The following is a 16640-nucleotide window of genomic DNA, read 5'->3' on the forward strand; positions in this document are numbered from 1 at the left end:
GCAATCATCTTTTTTGGGACTCTCTGTGCTTCCTGAACTTGTGTGTCTATTTCCTTCACCAAATTAGGGAACTTTTTTTTCATTATTTTTCAAATAAGTTGTTAAGTTTTCACTCTTTCTCTTCTCCTTCCAGCACTCCTATGATCGAATGTTAGTATATTTGACATTGTCTCAGAAGCTCCTTACCCTATCCTTGTTTATTTTGTATTTCTTTTTTCTTCTTGTTTTTCTCATTGAATGATTTCTTCTTTCTTATGTTCCAAATAATTGGTTTGAACTTCAGCTTCATCCATTCCACTGTCAATTCCCTGTAATTTTTTTTTTTTTAATTTCACTTAGTGTAGCCTTCATTTCTGCCTGGGTCTTTTTTATGCTGTTTAAGTACCCAATGAGTTCCTTGAACATCTTAATTACCAGTGTTTCAAAATTTTCATTTGATAGATTGCTTCTCTCCATTTTGTTTAGTTCTTTTTCTGACATTTTGTTCTGCTCTTTCATTTGGGCCACATTTTTTTTGTCTCCTCATTTTGGCAGCCTCCCTGCGTTTGTGTCTATGTATTATGTAGAGATGCTTTGACTCCCTGTCCTAGTAGCATGACCTGTTGTAGAAAAGTGCACCCATGTGTTGGATGGGGTGGACCTTAGGTAATTGCCAGGGCAGGGCAACCCATGTGAACCAGGTTGATGGAGTCTCAGATAAGCTGTCACTGCTCTGTAGCTCTGTGTAGGGGAGGGATCAGTAAAGGGATAACATCCCCTACCTGGCCTCCGGAGTTTTGTCTGAGAGGAAGCTGTTCCCTTGCACTTGCTCTGATGCCAGACACTTCAGTTTCCCAGTGTATGCCACTGGTGTCCTTCCAGATGCAGCCCCGGTGCTGAAGCCCAGAGGGAATGAGTCTGCATAACCCCTAAGACCACAGCAGGCCCTTTAAGAGAAGACACCTGAGAATCCCACAGTATCTTTGTTGCCCCAACCCCCACAGAAACTATGGGGACTTATCTTCCTGGCACTGGAACCCTGGGTTGGGTGGTCTGGTATGGGATTGGGATTCCTCGCTCCTGACATAACCCTCCAGATTTTTTTCCATCACACATCACACATGTGGAACTGCCCATTTCACATCTCCTTGTCTCTGCCCTTCCTACCCTCCTACCCATCTGGATGAGTGCGACTTCTTTAATTTCTTGGTTGCTGGATTTCCACACACCTTTTTCTGACAGTTCTGGGTAATAGGTATTTTGTAATTTAGTTGTAATTTTTGCTGTGGTTGTGTGAGGAGGTGAGCTCTGTTTACCTATGCTTCCATTTTGACCAGAAGTCAAGAAATATAACAAAACTTTTTAAAGAAATAAATACCATCTAATATGCACATGTAGAAACAAGTTATTCTGATTAAAAACCATTAATATGTATCCATATAAACTGAATTCTTCATTCTATTTTATTTTTTGTATGTGTCTAAGTTTTTTTTTAATTTAGTCTTTCTTGCATTTTTTCCCATTACCATTTTGTCCCCTTATATGCAGTAACTGGATGGGGACATAGAAACTATTTTTATTACAAAGATAATGAATATTGTATACAAGGGACGAAAAGTTATTTAGCTGTCCAAAATGTTGATATGTGACATAACTTTCAGACCAAAAGAATATAAAAACATATGTACTATAACACCTCTAGAAACTTTCCTTACAACAGCAAACACAAGGCATATTCCTTTATTACTGTTCCCTTTCTTCATTTTGTTACCTGGATGTAGACAGAAATTCTGCTGGACTATGATGGAAATGAGCAGCCCCCTAGAAATAGGGCAAAGGTGATCTGAAAGAAACCTGGATTTTGAAAGCTTTTTAAGGAAGATATGGCTTTTGTTCTGGACTTCAAATTTTCATACTTTTATGTTAGAAATATATAAACATTTTAAAAACGTTAGCCACAGTTATTTTGGGCTTTTTCCTATTAGTAGCCAAACATAATGATCACGATGGTTTTAAAATTCCCCTTAGCTTGACAAAACTTTAGACAGGATTCCTCCTGGTCTCTCTGGTCTTAGAGCATTCTCCCTCTAAAATATAAGCCTGATTCAAGCCATTTCAGTAAACGTACAACCAAAGGATATGTTTCTCAAGGACCTGGGAGGCATCCCTTTGAAATAAAATAAAGAAAGATCATACTCCTATTGCCTATTTTCTTCCAAAGGATAGAAGCCTAGCTTTGTTAAAAATTAACTAGGAAACACAGATGACAATCACGTTGACCAACCTTCTCGTAATGTGCTTCAGTGCTTTTCCACTAGCCCATCCCAATGCTTAATACTTCTCCTATTTTTTATTTCGTGGAATTTAATTCTATTTTTTTTCCTATTGTAATGCTCTTCAATCAAGTCTTCCTTGCCCTTTTAACTTTGTCCAGTGTAATTTTTCTTTGCCACTCATCCTAACTAATATATCCCTTGTGTAGGGAAAGACTTCTATCACAACATGTCTAGCCATCTATTCATTATGCTCATATTAGCATATCCAATGAGAGATTTTATCATTCTTGAGAGGGACAAAACAGAATAAAGTATCAGAGTAAAAGAACATTTTTGGAAGAAATAAGGAGGTGAAAAGATCAGAGGCAAAACTGATGTATAAACAGTCATGGAAGAACTGGTAAAAGTAATAGAAAAGGAAAAAAATAACATTAGAGCGGTATAAGAAAAAATTGGTAATTTTATTCCTTAACCTAGACTTTGTCTCTAGGTGTTGATCACAAGTGGAAAATTAATGAATTCATCCCTAGCCTTGAGGTAATCATAATATAGAATATTATTCTCAAAAATATATATATACCCCTGCAGCTTCATGTTGAAATTGAATACAAATTTAACAGGAGATTAGTGACATGAATATATTTTCAGTAAAGTGAGACAATAAATAAATATGGATACAGCTTGAAGTTCCTATTTCCCTCATACTTATATCATCTATGCTATGTATGCTGGTTGTTTTTATAATCATTACTATAATGGAACTTAATTATAATTGTTATTATGGAAATTAATATAAATTGCAGTGATTATTATGGAAATTGAAGGTAAATCTCATTTATGTTTCATTAATAATGCTTTGGATGAAGATGTAGGTTAATCATGAGAGAGATTTTTTAAATTAGCTTTAAAGTATAAAAAAGGAGAGTTTCTATTGAGATGTTTAAAAGCATGTGTATAAATAACTATAAATGCATAGACTTCAGTTATTTAATTTCATCTTTTTGATGAATTAATGAATTGATCGAGATATATCAAAGTACTCCTTGTAATTGGAAGTTAACAATGAAAGTCTAGGAATTTTAATTTAAGAAATATAAATTTTAATTACTTTTTTTACTTCTCACGATGTTATATCTTCTTAATATGTCTTAAATTTTGACTTTGGTTTTTAAAATACTAAAAAGAAACAGTAGAGACATAAATAGACAATCACTTATTCAACCAAACATAAATCATTTTACGCTTTCTTTTTAAGAAGATGCTATTATTTAAATATTTTCCAGGGTAAAATTTTATTTGCATAATCAAAACTATAACATCATATGGTTGAACAGATGGCTAGTAATGATACCTTACTTGTATATAACATAACAGTTTACAAAGCACTTTCATTTACATTATTTTAATTAAGTTCAATGAGATGATTAATGGTGATTTTTGTGTTCAGTAATCTCTTCACTATTATAGCTGAAAAGGAAAAAAATTCAATATTCACTCTAATTTTCAGTACTTTTTTTTATTTTTGCCAATGTGAGCTACAATAATTTAATTTTAACATTAAACTTAAAAAAAAACCTTGACTTTTCCTGGCTGCTGTGGCTCAGTGGACTGAGCGTCGGTCTGTGAACCAAGTGTTGCTGGTTCGATTCCCAGTCAGGGCACATGACTAGGTTGCATGCCAGGTTCCCAGTTGGGGGCGCGTGAGAGGCAACTGCACAGTGCTGTTTCTCTCCCTCTCTTTGTCCTTTCTCCTCTCTATAAAAATAAACAAACAAATAAGTAAATAAATAAATACAATTGTTTAAAAAAAAATCTTGACTTTGAGCCTGCAGTCTACTTTATAGAATAAATGAATGAATTAATTAATTGTTCAACATTTATTGAGTACCTGCTATTATTCTCCAGATATAAGAATAAAAAATGTTGAAGGTTTATAAGAGAATTTTTACATATCTATAATTTTAGTTACATTATATAGAGAGGAAGTCATCAGCTCTATTCGGGGTCAAAATAAAAGTATGGTGATGGAAAGTTACAAATATTTAAACAAAATTTAAGAGTTGATATGGCTGATAAGAGGAGGAAGGAATCATTCATATTGGTTTAGAATACAGAGTTATCTGTGGTCATTTAAATGTTCACAATTTACAGGTTTCCTCAGTGATAGGTATCAGATGAAATGAAAAATGTGTGACTATTTCTGGTTTTCAGCTTATTAGGATAATCTAGTCAGCTTCTCAAGGACTGTTAGGAGAGGTAGTCTTTTCCATTCTGAAGGTGCTGCTTGGCTCCTACAGAATCGTTCTGCTCAGGGCATAGGAGTCCATTGGAAATGTGAGGAAACAGAAGTGCCTTAGCAAGGAAGAACCACTGATAAACTAAAACTGACCTTCCCAGAGTGATTTCCTTGCTTTTCCTCAAAATTATTTTTTCTTGTCTGTTTCTCAGCAATAATCTTAAGAATTTCTTTCTGTTCTTATTTCTTTTCTTTTATAGCTCCATTACTACTAGTGGTAATAATATCTACCTTTTTTCTAAACAATTATGATATGCTGAGAATGGCTATGTGCTCTTTATGATTCTACCTCCATTATGATAAATGCTGTTGCAATTCAAATTTTACAGGTAGTAAAACCAAGTTTTTGAGAAATTAAATGATTTGCCCATATCTTATAACCAGAAAGCCAGAATATGAAATCATGTTTGGTCCTACTACAAAGCTTTTTTTCTTCATCAGTAAGTTTCTCTGTCCTTTAGCTCCTTTTGAAAGACAAACTGTCAGATAAAATATTTGGTATGTAAACTGCATGGGAATGGTGCTTCATGTCTGTGACCAGGCATTCAGTTAGTGGTTTGATGAATCTCATTGTAAGGGTGGCAGTCAACACCTGAGCATGCACACACACACAGACACACACAGACACACTCACTGTGTGTGTTCTGGCCGAGAAAATATAGGAAAGAGGTAGTAATCTACTTCTTACTGATAAATCCCAGGCAACATATGATTTAGACTAAACCAATCAGACCCTCCTAAAAGCACAGAAAACTTATAAATAGCTAAGACATTCTTCTCAGTGGTGCAGAGGAATCCAACTCTAGGTAGGGGGCCAAGCATCCAAAGATAACATATTCAGGATGGCCACTTTCAGCTCAGTAGACTGTTCTCACAGTAAGAACGTGATGGGATTAATTTTGTCCAGTGCCCCTTGGTTCTTACCTGGGATTGAGTCTATTTCAACTTTTACTGGCAGCTTCTCTACTCTGGGAATGTTCTTATTTTATCATCTTATAGAAATGCAAGATTAGTTTATTTGTTTCTTGAAATTATTATAAAAGAGCCAATGTGACCTCATTTCCTTTGTTCCTAAAGAAAACTTACATTATGTTTTCTATGAGCCTTTTCACTAATTTTTTTCTTTTATTTACCTAATAGGTTTTCAGTAAACTGCTCTTACTCTTCAAGTTATACAGTCTTTTACTGTTGCTTTCCATCAAAAACCCTTGACTAATGGAAGAAAGAAAAGATTCTACATCTCATTTTAATGGATCAGCTATTGGGTCTTCTATCCCTCATTTTGCCACCAGAATTGTATTATGGGAGACTGATCAATGAAGAGAGTATTTTTTATTTAATAATTTATTTATTTGTTTTTAGAGAGAGGGGAAAGGAGAAGGAAAGGGAGAGAAACATCACTGTGTGGTTGCCTCTCACTTACACCCCCAACTGGGGCACCTAATTATGTGCCCTGACTGGGAATCGAACCAGAGACACTTGGTTTGCAGGCCGATGATCAATCCACTGAGCCACACCAGCCAGGGTTGGAAGAGAGTTTTAAAGGATGTTCCCTTAATAGTCAAAGGAAAGCTAACTTTTACTTGACTTCCTATAATCTGTTTCTCAGTTCTGGTTTATATTAAGGGTTATTTTTTAAGACTCTCAATTTTTCAAAAACTTGCATTTTGCAAATGGGAATTCAGGATCTGGTAGGCACATAGTCTTATAAGGTAAATTTACTCATAAATCTAAATTTATTTATGTATTTTTAAGAATAGGAGTTTTTTATTAGAATGGTCTATTTTTATTCTGCTCTTACATTATTATATAAGCAGACTTCACACCCATGTCATCCAGTTTTTCAGCTTTGATACAGTTCCTAGACTGTGGGGATAGTCTTTATTTTTTATTTTTATTTTTTTTACCATCTCACAGAATTGCAGGATTATTTGGTTTGCTTCTTGAAACTATTATTAAAGAGAAGAGAGAAACCAATTTCCTTCATGCCAGAAAAAAAGATCATATTATCATATTTTCCAAGAGTGCTAAAGGAAAAAAGTCCTTATAGATCTATTTCTAATGAAAGAAAATCTCACCATTAATGACAAGCTTGAAAAAAAAAAAAAGAAAGAAAGAAAGAAAGGTATTTTAGTCTCTTTTTTTTGCAGTTGTAACTTACAAAACCGAGGGTAGTTCTAAATAGAGTAAATTCTGGGGTTTCCCAGGCAAGCGTGCAAGAATCTAATTGTGAGAAATAAGAATTTGAAGGATGAGCTGATAACTTCCAGTTAAAGAACTCTTAAATAATCTGTATTTAATTCTCACTCTGAGTAAATCATAACTAAGAAAAGAAATATTGGAGTTTTAGTGGGCAAAGAAAACCTGCTACAAAAGAACAGCAGAAAGTAGAGGAGTAAGATAATTATAGAGTAACATTATTTTATAATGCATTATATAGTAATTTTACACTTAGCTCGCAGGCCGATGCTCAATCCACTGAGTGTCGCTGGTTCGATCTTCCAGTCAGGGTACATCAGAGAAGGAAAACTCTGACTCCAAAAAACCTCCGCTGCCTTGCGGCATACCTCTTCAGGGGAAAGGCTAAGGGAGTAAACCCCGACAGAAAATCCGGAGCCGGAGTCCCTAAGGCGGTTTGACGTTGTAGTCAACACCGGCAACTCCTGCGGCGCACCTGAACCCAAGCTGTATCGACTCCGTCTTTCCCTTGGACCCTTCAGCTGCGAAGAGAGGGGGGGTCTGCTGCATGGGCAACAGCAGACCCTCCATATTACCCTGCCCAGGCTCTGTAGCTTCAGCGTCATCACAAGATATCGATTCAACACGGGAGGAGACAGATACCATGTCACTCCCGAGTCGGACTGCACAGCCATTCTCGGCGGTGCAGATAGACTCTTAAGAAGCTACACCATCGTCTCTCGAGACGGACGGCTGCCGACGACGAGTAATTTTATAATTGGGGATAAAACTGATCTCTATGTCTATTGGAACTAAGAAACAGAAGCTTTTAAAAACTGTTCTTCTAATAAATAACAGTTTTTAAAAATACATATATTTTTCATATCTGGCTGACTATAAGAAATGAATTGCTAGAGGAGTTTTAAAAAAATCTTAATAGTAGTTTAAAAATCTCCCTATAATGGTTTTTTTTTACTTCTCCATTTCTTTTTTTTTTAACTTTTTATTATGGTAAGTCTCAAACATACACAAAAATAGAGAGACAATATTATAAACCTTTTGTAACTATCACCCAGTTTCATCAATAACCAGCATTACCAATCTTGCTTACTTAAAATTCAATGCAGCTCTCCAGCTACCATCCATCCATCCATAGCTAATATCAGCCCATCCCTGCTCAATACCATCTCATCCCCATAAGATTATTTTGAAGCAAATAATAATACATTTTATATTTTTATATATCTTTCAATATGTTTCTCCAAAAATTAAAAACTCAAAAATACCCTCATCACACCAAACATAAATTAATAATTCTGTAATATCAATAACTACCTACTGAATGTTCAACTTGTTGTGATTTTCTTTTGGCTTTCCTGTTAGTCTTCCTTTTTTCTTTCTCCCTTTTTATTCCATTCCCCTCTTTTCCACTACTTTTTCAATCTTTCTTTCTCCCCCCACCCCAGTATTGTTTAAATCCAAATCCAAATTGGGGACATGCATTGCATTGGTTGAAATATTTTTAAGAGCTTGTAACATCTTTCATCATTACTATATTTATATTTATATTTATAATTGTATTTATTATTCCTTGTAAGCTATTTTTGATGAAACAATTATTTACTTGGCACAATTCCATACCATGTAGATTTTACTTACTATAAGCATATAATGTCATATATAATGTTACTCTCTCTCCCACATTACTTCTATATTGGATATGAATGGAGGCTTAATCAGATTTCAGGTTACTGTTTCAGATTTTTTAAAGACTTAAGAGTGGTTGTATACTTCTATAACTTCTGCCATTAATTCTCATTAGTGACTAAATGTGTTAATTCAGTTGGGGTTACAAGTACTGATGCTCTAATAAATAACTTTATTTATTCTCTGAAATATCTCTATAATGCAAACATCCCTTCATATACTACTTAATTACACAGAAGTACAGTTTGAGGGGAAAAAAGACAAATAAAATACTATATTATTTTCCTTTACTTATCTTTTCTGAAAATAGAAAATTAGTTCTCTGACATCCTTTATAAAACAACCAATTAGGTATTTTGTCTGTTTATTGAGTATCATTATGAATCAGTAGATATTTGATATATTTGAAACCATTGTAGTTATTATCCTTAAAGATGTCCAGATTTTCCCAATTTTTGTCAGTAGAACCTATTCAATTGACTCCTGAACACTTTAATAGTCTTTGAAAGCTTTCTCATTAGTGCGAAAGGCTCCTCTTGCCCATTTCCTGCTAGAGATTAGCAAATCAGCTATTTCTTCAAGAGATTTTTTCTTTTGAGGAAAAATAGTACTTGTAGAAATGGGGACCTACCTCATTGTTCATAGAACTTTTCAGTGGAAAAGTTGTTTTATTTAATATAAAATAGTTTCTAGGTTCATAAGGACATTTCCAGTTGTAATTTAGGAATATACAGTATTTTTTTTAATCTCCTCAACCTCACATTTCTATATCCTATCTCTTATGCTAAATATCTTCATTCTCAAAAACAATGACACAATTATTCTTTTTCTTTTAATGCACAAAAATAAAGACACTAACATGATTACTAAAAATAGTTTAAGAGCATTTAGTCTTCTAGTCCTTTAAAGCATATCCCTGTATTAGTTTTTTCTTTCTTTCTTTCTTTTTTTTTTGCTCTGTAACAGATTACAAATTGAATGGCTTAAAATAAGACAAAATTATCATTATATAGTTCTGATGTCAGAAGTTCAATTCTGGGTTAAAATTGAGGTTTTGCCAGAGCTGATTTTCTTTCTGGAGGCTCTAGAGGTGAACCCATTTCATTGCCTTATTTTAGAAGCTGCCCACCTAGCTAGTTCATGACACCCTTCTTTCATCTTCAAAGCCAGTAAGATTGCCATCTTTCAGATATTTCTTCAGTCCTCACATCTCTCTCTGAACAAAGCTGGGAAAGGCTTTTCTCTTTTAAGGACTCATAGGACCCACCCAGATAATCCGGACTAACTTCCCCTTCCTGAGATTGCATTCTAGGGTCACACCGACTAAGTCCTTTTGCCATATAAAAGAAAATATTCACAGGTCTGAGGACTAGGGCTTGGACCCTGTGGGGGAAGACCATTATTCTGCCTATCACAGTTTCCCTATTGGAGGTTATACCAGCAACTACACATACAGTTTAATATGTTTCACTCTCAGAGATTGTTTATCTAGATAAAGAGTATTTTTGTAAAATACAAGATTTTGAAATGAAACCTTCAAACCAAGATATATTTTAAAAAGTTTACCTTATGGTCTGTAAAAATATTTTTGTTATTTTTATGGTGCATCCTTCCAATGGTTTATTAATATAATATACTGTATATGTTAGTTTATATTTCCTATTTCTCTCATACTTCTTAAAAAGTTGCATCCTATACACATTTTACTCAATATTTTTTGCTCCACAATATAATCTTGGTATCACTCCTTCATAGTATACAATATTAGTCTTCATTCTTCAATATTGCCGTATTGTACTCCATTGTGTGGATGTTTAAGGTTTATCCAACCAGTACACTCTTAGGGGGAATTTAATTGTTTCTAGCTTTATGTTAATCCAAACAGCGCTGCAGTGAATAGCACGTGTTTTTATACTTTGGCTAGAACATCTCTGGATTAGAATCTGAGATACGAGATTGGTAAATAAAAAAGTATATACATGTGTGATTTGGCTATTTTATCATAGAAGCTGTAAAATTTTTAATTTTCCATGTCAATTTGCTGTGGTCCATAAGGCATGAATCTCTGACCTGTTTTTGTGAACAATAGCTTTAAAACTTCGGTAAGTAAACCTTTCCTATAAAGAGATAGATGATAAATATTTGGGGCTTGGTAGATTCTATAGCTTTTTGCATCTACTTAACTTTGTTATTGAAGTAAAATTAGCTATAGACACCCTGTAAGTGAAGGAGTAAATATCTGCTTTAATAAAATTTTATTTATAAAAATAGGAGATAAACTGAATTTGGTGCACAGACTGTTGTTTATTGACTTCTTCACTACAATACTTATTTTAAAAAGAATTTTAAAGTAAAATACCCAAAGACATTCCTTTTTCTAAAGAGTAGAATTTTGTTGAAAAATAAAACCATGCCACAAGCATTCGAGTAAATGGCTTCATTTCCATTCAGTAAAGAATAGAACTTAAATACATTTCATAGACTCTTAGACAATGAGACACTTAACATCTCTAGAATCTGAGTTGTGTCTTCCTTTCTCTGTAACAGTTACTTACTTGATTAACTATTTCAAACATGTTTCTGTAAATACTTCAAATCCAAACTGAAGAGTTTTTGCTATCTATTGTCCATAGATCATAAAACAATAACTAGAAAATCAGCAATCCTGTGGCCTGGAATCCTGGCATCCTAATTTAAAGGCATTTAATTTTAGAGAAAATAGAAGTTCCTGATGAGTTATTAAAGATTAAGTTTATCTGGTGCAGTCTCCAATTCTTCATAGGGGTTGTCTGGGCTTTATGAGACTATAATCAAAAGTGGGCAAGGAGCTAAATGATAGATATGATAGTCTACTTTGTGGTAACTGTTAGAATGTAATGACCCTGAAGTCAGTTTTCTCATTATTTTAATCATATAGAGACTAATGTCTAGAATTCACACTATACATACTGTTCTTCCTTCTGGCAGTACTTTAAACATAGTAATTTGAACTGATTGAAATCATAAATTACAATTTTTCTGACATTTACTAGAGCTTCCTATATTCTCAACTCTGCTAGTTGAATTAAATAATACATGAGACCATATGTTGTTTTCCTAAATTGTTTATTTCAGCCAGATTGGCATTACTGCCCTTAAACATTGTACTCATATTTGTAATTTCAAGCTTTGGAACATACTGTACTACTAAGCAAATATTTCCTATTCCAGCTCTAACTCAAATCCTTTTCTCCTCACTTCTTATTAAAATTTTTTCCTGTTTCTGGGATTGGGCTGAATACCAGAATCTCAGTAAGTAGAGAATACTTGCCATGAAAAAAAAAAAAAAAAAAAAAAAAAAAAAAACCAATGTGAGGAGTAAGAGATGCATACAAGTTCACTATGGCATAACAAATATTAAGAGATATGTGTGCAAGAAGAATCATGAGAGACTGGAGATCTGACAGTGAAGTTCATGATGATGATTTGTCTTGAAAAGTAAGTATAAACATGAACAGAGTCATGTAGAATAAAAGAGGAGAATAAAATAATAATGGAACTTTAAGATTTCCCAGTTCCAGTATCAAAGAGCCAGGTTAAAAAAAATTTGGACTTAGTTTTCTGTTTTATTCTCTAGCTTCTTATATTTGGGTAAGTCACTTTAATTCTTCTGAGACAATCATATGTGGGTATGTGTATATGCATATGTGTGTCATATACAAGTGTTATTGTATAACCAAGTAGGTGGAACTCAAAGGTATATTATATTAAACTGTTGAGATACAGCCCTGGCTGGTGTGGCTCAGTGAATTGAGTACCAGCCTGTGAACCAAAGGGTCACTGGTTCTATTCCCAGTCAGGGCACATGCCTGGGCTGTGGGCCACGTCCCCAACTAGGGGCGCATGAGAGGCAACCATGCATTGATATTTCTCTCCCTCTCTTTCTCCCTCCCTTCCCCTCTCTCTAAAATAATAAATAAATAAAATCTTTTAAAAAATGTTGAGAGACAAAGAAAAAGAATCTTAAAAACAGCAAGAGAGAAGTGACTCATCCTGCACAAGTGGTCCTCGAAAAGCAAATTTCTTCCCAAAATCTTTGTCGGTGAGAAGGCAATGGGATGATTTATTTAAAGTGCTCCAAGAAGAATAGTGTCAAATAAGAATTCCATATCCAGAAAATCTATCCTTCGAAAGTGTGAAAGAAATTACATTCCTAGATAGGCAAAATATGATGAAATTTGTTACTACTAGACACGCCCTGCCATAAATGCTAAAGGGTGTTTTGCAGGTTGAAATGGGATGTCACTAGACAGAAACAATGCTGTTAAGAAGAAATGTTCTCAGTGAAGGCAAATACATGGGAAAATTATAAAAGCTACTATTATTGCTACAATGATTAGTTACACCCTTTATATTAAGAAACTAATGCATTGAAGATACACACAAGTACTTGTCTAAAAGTTGGTATTATTTTAACATTGAGTTGTAACTTCATACTTTGTTTCCTGCATAATTTAAAAGACTAATGCACTAAAAGTTATTAGTTTATGTTAGGACACCTAATATAAAAACATGTAGTTATGTAACATCTAAAATAATAAAATGGGTGGGAAGAGAGTTGTAAAAGAGCAGAGATTTTATATCCTGTTGAAGTTATACTGCTATACAAATCAAACTAGAGTTATAACTTTAGCTGTTAGATGTAATATTTAGGTTAACCACAAAGAACATAGTTATTGAATATGCACAAAAGGAAGTTAGAAGGGAACTTAAAATTTTCACTGTAAAAAAATCAACGAAAGACAAAAGACATGTAAGAAATAAGGAACAAAATATAATAGGAGAAAGCATTTAAAAAACAAATAGCAAAATGACTGACCTAATTCTCTTCTTATCAGTAATTACTTTAAGTGTAAGTGTATTAAACTCTCTAATAAAAGGAGAGTGGCATAATGGGTTTTAAAAATGATACAACCAATGTTATTTATAGAAGATTCACCATAGCTTTGAAGATATAACTAGGTTGAAAGTGGAAGGATGAAAAAGATTGTCTATGCAAATAGTAACCAAAAGAAAGAAGAAGTGGCTATACTAATATTAAACAAAGTAGACTTTAAGTAAAAAAAAGTTTATAAGTGACAAAAAGGGACACTATAAATTAATAAAAGTTTAATACAGCAAATGTATATGACAAATGTAAGCATTAATGTACCTAATTAGAAACTACCAAATTTATGAAGCAAAAATTGACAGAACTGAAGAGAAAAATAGACATTACTAAAAAAGTAGTAGAAGACTTCAGTATCTTTTCAATAATGAATAGAACAAACAACCAGACAGAAGATTAGTAAAGAAGTTGAGGACTGAACAATACAATATATCAACTAACACTAATAGACATATAATGAACACTATTCAATAACGATAACATATATATTCTTCTCAAATGTTCATGTGATGTTTTCTAGGATTGATTATTGTTATGTCACAAATTTAATCTTGATAGATATAAAAACATAAGTATCATACAAAGCATCCTCTATAACCACAATGAAATGACATAGAAATCATTAACAGAAAGAAAACAAAAAAAATCATAAATTTGTGGAAATTAAACTCTTAAACAGTCAATGGAAATTTTGAAATTACTTTGAGACAAATACTTAGAAACAAATGAAAATGAAAACACAACACACAAAATTTATGGGACACAGAGAAAACAATGCCAAGGGGTAAATTTACAGCTAGAAACACATTAAAAAACAAAAAAATGTTATCAAGTTAACAACTTATCTTTACAACTTAGGGAAACCTATCTTAACAACCTAGGAACTCAAAAAAGAACAAATGAAATCCAAAGCTAGTAGAAGGAAGGAAATAATGATTAGAGGAGTGATTTAAAAAAATAGCAAAAAAATAATAGAGAAAATCAATAAAATTAAAACTTAGTTCTTCAAATAGTTCAAGAAAATTGAGAAAAATTTACCTAGGTTGACTAAAAAAGGAGAGCAAACATTAAAGTTACTAAAATCAGAAATGAAAGTGGGAACATTAGGGTGTAAACACCATGGAGAAGACGCACAACAGCAGAAAGGCCTGAAACACAAAGGCGCTACTGAATAACCTCAGGAGGCCTCAGTTGCTGAGGATGGGGTGATGGAAAGTGGGTTCCAACTGCTCAAAGTGTTTGCCTTTCCTCCTAGTTTTAGCATTTCGGAGATTAAGAACAAACAGCAGTGACATGTAATGTTTAGGTGGTGGAAAGAGCAGCAGTGGAAGGAAAAGTTGGCAGCTAAGCAAAAACTAATAAGAGAAAGACTAGAAAAACAATACATAAAAGTTAAAACAAACTGTGGGAGAAGGAGTGGGCTGGGTCAGGGGAGAAAAAGGGGGCAAATGGGACAACCGTAATAGAAAAACAATAAAGATATCAAAAAAAAAAAAAAAAAAAAAGAGAGAGAGAGAGAGAGAGAAAGAGGCTCTTGGTGATAAGGCTCCAGCAATGCCTCTGCCCAAACCACTGATAATCAACACGTGTATGATGGAACCAGAGCAGAGCTTAATGGTGAAGAGGTTGCTTATGATGAAGCTACAGATGAATTTGTTCATTACCTCAACAGACTAACTTCTCCCACAATTCTCATTACAACATCAAAAAGACCTCATGGAAGAATAGTACGACTCTGTAAGCTGTTCTTCACAGTTATACTAAACTCACATATTCATTATAGAAAAGAACCAGCTCCAAAAAAAAGAAATTATTCCACAGTGGATCTCTCAGGAGATTTCACATATCGAATTGTTATTAATGAAGATTACAAAACACCAAATGGATTAATTCTGAGTAATTTGCCAAATAGACCAAATACTCATTTTAGAATGAGCAGTGTTCATCTTTGTAAACACATTAAGAGAAGAGGCAAGGACCCCACAGAACACATACCTGAAATGATTTTGAATAACTTTACAACATGGCTGGGTCCTTCTTTTGGAAAATGTTTGCATCTCTCTTTCCCCACAATCCTCAGTTTATTGGAAAGCAAGTTGCCACATTCTACAATCAATGGGGATTTATCTTCCTCAGATTTCACAGATACATATTCATGAGTATAAAGAAAGTGGGAATTCAGGAACTTGGACTATGTTTTACCTTAAAATTAACATCTCTTCTCACTGGATTATGCCTGTCTTGAATTTGTTAGAGAAGACGCTTCAAAAAAGTACTCACTGACTTCACATACTTTTATTATGGCTGGACAAATTACCAAGCATCATGAATTACTAGTTACTGTTTCTGTAGGAACCATAATTAAAAGTCGTTTTGATGACAATTTTTTTTAAAGGAAGTGGGAACAGTAAGACTGATTCTACATAAATAAAATAGATTATAAGAGACTAATAACAATTGTACACCACCATGTTGAATAACCTAGATGAATTGGGCACATTCCCAGAAACACTAAACTTATCAAAATTAAATAACAAAGAAATTGAAAATCTAAATAGACATCTGTAGTAATGAGATTGAATTGGTAGACTGAAATCTTCCAACAAAGTAATGCCAGAGACTGATGTCTTCACCACTGAATTCCACCAAACAATTAAAGAACTAGCACCACTCTTTCACAAATTTCCCCCCAAATGATGAAGAAACACTTCCTAACTCATTCTGTAAGCTCAGGATTACCCAGATACCAAAGCTAGATATTAACATTACAAAAAAGAGAACTATAGACAAACATCCCTTATAAATATTGATGCAAATGTTTCCAACAAAATACTAGAAGAGTTCAACATATTAAAAGGATTATGCACCATGATCAAATGTAATTTCTTCCTGGAGTGCAAAGATGGTTTAACATATAAAAACCAATCCATGTAATATACCACATTTACAAAATGAAAGAGGAAGCCCTGGCCAGTGTGACTTGGTTGATTAGAGCATTACACCATACACTGAAATGTCACAGGTTTGATTCTTGGTCAAGGCAAATACCTAGGTTGTGAGTTAGATCCCCAGTCAGGTGCATACAGGAGTCAGCCAATTGAATCAATGTTTCTTTCTCACATGAGTGTCTCTCTCTCTCTTCCTGTCTCTCTAAAAGCAGTGAAAAAAAAAAAAGTCTTTGGGTGAGGCTCTAAAGGGAATGAAGGGGGAAAAACCACTTAATCATCTCAACAGATGCAGAGAAACAATTTAACAAAATTTAATGTATTTTCATGAT

The 16640-nt window shown here is 33.7% G+C and overlaps 1 pseudogene; it reads left to right on the forward strand.

The window, feature by feature from the left end:
- Window positions 1-14451: 14451 nt before the first annotated feature.
- LOC150012184 (ribosome production factor 1 pseudogene) lies at window positions 14452-15608 on the forward strand (annotated as a pseudogene).
- The last annotated feature ends 1032 nt before the right edge of the window (window positions 15609-16640 follow it).

This window comes from Furipterus horrens, unplaced genomic scaffold (genome assembly GCF_987537825.1).
Source record: "Furipterus horrens unplaced genomic scaffold, mFurHor1.1.pri manual_scaffold_4, whole genome shotgun sequence".
NCBI classification, from domain to species: domain Eukaryota; kingdom Metazoa; phylum Chordata; class Mammalia; order Chiroptera; family Furipteridae; genus Furipterus; species Furipterus horrens.